Source organism: Caloenas nicobarica, chromosome 3 (genome assembly GCF_036013445.1).
Source record: "Caloenas nicobarica isolate bCalNic1 chromosome 3, bCalNic1.hap1, whole genome shotgun sequence".
Taxonomy (NCBI): Eukaryota; Metazoa; Chordata; class Aves; order Columbiformes; family Columbidae; genus Caloenas; species Caloenas nicobarica.
The window spans coordinates 56,893,957-56,897,385 of record NC_088247.1 but is presented as its reverse complement, the minus strand read 5'-3'; positions in this window follow the sequence as shown (position 1 = coordinate 56,897,385).

Sequence of the window (3,429 nt, the reverse complement as noted above, 5' to 3'; positions counted from 1 at the left end):
AGCTGGAAAGGGGGCAACTGCTCTGAGCTTGCCCTCCTCCAAGGGCTGCATGAGGACCTCACAGATACGTATAGATATATGTGTATGTACATACGATATATAAAACTATTCATACATATATATATACAATATATAAACCCACTCATATATATATGTATATTTTATATGTGTTCACATGTGTGTATGCACACCTGTTTATGTATATACATATGTACGGTGTATTTGTGTCTTTATATTTTGTATATAGATGTATACACATACGTATATGCTGGTATACCTATGGGCAGACACACAGACACAGGTGGGTCCAGGACACTCCCATGCACAGCCATCAGAGGGACACACCCCCTCCTCGGAGGGCAGGGAAAGAAACATTGTTTTGTTTTTTTTTTTCCTTTTCTTTGTAATTGGGAGAGACTTCAAGCGTGAAGTATTAAGGTGCTTCAGAGCAAAGATAAGTCCAGCTCATGATAAAGAGGTGAAGCAGATGGGGTTTGCCCACGATACGAGTAAATATTCGATGGCCCGTTAGTCCTTGTGTTCACGCGAATAACTGACACCAGGTGATGATTTTCAATAGAACAGAGCGGGTTGCTTTTGTTTCTCCCCGTCCCGGCCGTGGCGGGCCGCAGTCAATGGGACGCGGGGGGGGGACCCGCCACCCTCCCAGCGAACAAAGGAAAATCCTGTTATCGTCTCGCTGCTGGTGCAGAAAGCGCCCGGCATCCCTGCCTGGTCAGGGCAGGCTCCCCTGAAAGGGACACTAAATAATTGATCAGAATCGATTGCCAGCATGGATTGGGAAGGCAAACAGGACACATCCCTTGCATGCAGCCTGTTCCTTCCCCTATTTGTTCTGTAATCCTATTCTACCATGTGCAGATAAAGGGACGCAACTCAGCCTTCAGGCCTGGGCGGGGTTCTTGCCGTTTAATCTTTTCTTTTCTCTTCCCTTCGCTGCTTTCCTCCCTCCCCTCCCGCCCCCTCCTTTCCGTCTCCCAGGCCCAGTGAGGTCAGCTCATGAATATTGCTTCATTTTCCTGAGAGGCTCTGGCAGCGCCGGGTACCTCGTGTGCAAGTGCCCGTCTCTCTGTGCATGCATTTCGCCAGCCCGGCGGCAGACAAAGTGGTGGTGAGTAATGCGGCTGCTTTAGATTCAAGCCTTCTTTTTTTTTTTTTTTTTTTTCCTCCAAAAGGGAATGGTACTCTGGATTCAGATACAACAAATCCACCAAGTATGAAGGGGAGACCTGCGAAAATCCTCCAACGCCTTTAAAACCCGGACAAAAGGCAAACGCCCTCCCAAAACTGAAGGCGCGGTTGCGAATGGGGATGTCGGAGAGGGAGAGGCGGGCGGCCGGCGAGGGGAAGGGGGCCGGGGGAAAGCCCTGCCTGAAGCCCCAGGCAGCGGAGATCCCCACGCTGGCGGGTGGAGCCACCGGACCTTTCTCTTTTGTTGCTGCCGTTTATTTATTAATTTTTCCGCCTGGGCAGCTGTTCCCGACTGGAAAACCTGCAGAGAAGCCACGTCCTGGCACCACGTGGGTTTGCCTCTGGAGATGAGGTCGTGTGGCAGAGTTTTGTGAGGACAGGGATTTCGGATTTGGGCTCAAACAGGGCTTTCGCTGTGCCAGTTAGGGAAAAAAAAAAAAAAAAATCAGCCAACTGAACCGTAGGCGGTAGCCGGTCCTGGAATTGGGGGCAGGCACGGTGCGGGTTGTGCTCCCAGCAGATCGCAGCTGAGCCGGATGACTTTGCTGCAGGGAAACATCCCTAATAAATCCAGGTATAGTGTAGTGTAGTCTCCCGATTATCATATTTAATTTAATTTTGAACAGCAGGTAAAAGGGAGAGTAATGAGCAAGATACAGGGTCTAAGCTGAGTCCTGGATTTTTGCAGTTTCTTTTGGTTTGGATTTCAAGAGTGACATTTTGTACCTGTACAGCTCTGAACAACAGCAGTTTGGGAATTCTGGTTGTGACAGTTAATAGAGATGCAAAGAAAATAATTTATGGTGGTGTGGTACAAGTGTAGGTTTTGATAGGTCAATAGTCCCATGCTTCCTTTTTCCTAATTAATACTTGGGAAGTTTCTGCCAAATTGTGTTCTTTTGAGCATTACTTTCCAGTATATTGCTTAAAATCGAGGCGGTAATGACAGTGCATTTGAGAGGAAACCTAGTGTCCCTGCCAGTGAGAGCAGAGCAAACACAGTTTCATTGTCTAGTGTGTTCCAGGGAGTAAACCAATTGTCAGGATATGGTGTAATGTCTACACTGACTTTGTCAAGTTGGGTTTCTTTCTTTATTCCTTGTTCTAGTAGGGAATGGTTAGGCCATGTTCTAGGAAGGAATCTTTAGGCTGTATTAGGAATGCTGTCACTTCTACTTTGGCCATGTTTTCCCTTTAAGGCCAGTTGAATAAAGGCTATGTGAAAACAGCTTGTGTATCATAGCCATTATTTTCAGAATATATTAAGGAACATCTATGCAGCATGATATGGCTTTTAACAGCCCTTTTAAAGAATCTTTTGTGACCATGAAAACTCTACTTTTGTCACTATAGGGGGAAATTGCCATCCGAGCACCTGTCGGTGAATATCACATAACATCTTGTACTGGGTGAGGCTGTTTTGAAAATCTGCTGGAGTCATTATGCCTCAGTCATATGTCAGTATAACCAATAGCAAACCTGAGTCATAATCACCATAAGTCCTGACAAAACCTCTGGAAAACAAACCAGGACAAATCTTGGTTTAGAAGATGATTGAAGGGCCCCTTTGCTTTATGGCTCTTGATTCCTGTGTTTTGGGGCCCTATCCTTGTCCTGGAAGGGTCCCTCTCAAAGCTGAAGGGAAATCTGTTGCGTCCACGTGTGCAGTCCTTTGTACAGCAGCCTTTCCCCACTCGGCTGTGACAGACACCTGGAAGAGGCCTCTGAGGAGACAAACAGGTGCAGTAGTAGCCCAGACTGGTACTTGGTTTGGTAATGCAGATGAGCGAGAGGGAAGGTTGTGCGTGGATGGACATTTAACTGTGAGTTGGCAGCCCGTAGGGGGAAGGGCTCGGCATCAGGGGGCAAAATGTCCCTTGATGCAAGTGGAGAGGGAGCTGATCTCAGCCTCGGCCCTGCAGCGTGGACTCTCTCCCTAAAACCACTCCGGACTGACGCCGGGCTTCAGCCTCGGCCGGCTCGTTCCCGCCGCCGCTCCGCCGGCAGGTGCCCGCGGGGCAGAGCCCGGGAGCAGGCGGGGCACTGCGGCGGCAGGGAGCGCGCACGCTGGCCGCCGGCGCGGCCACCGAGCCCGTCGCCCCGCCGCCACCGGGCTGTCCTCCCCGTCACCACCCGACCGTCTTCTCCGCTTCTCCTCCCCCAGCTCTCAGGGCGGCGGAGGAGGCGGAGGACGCCGCCGGTGATGGACGTCTCCCC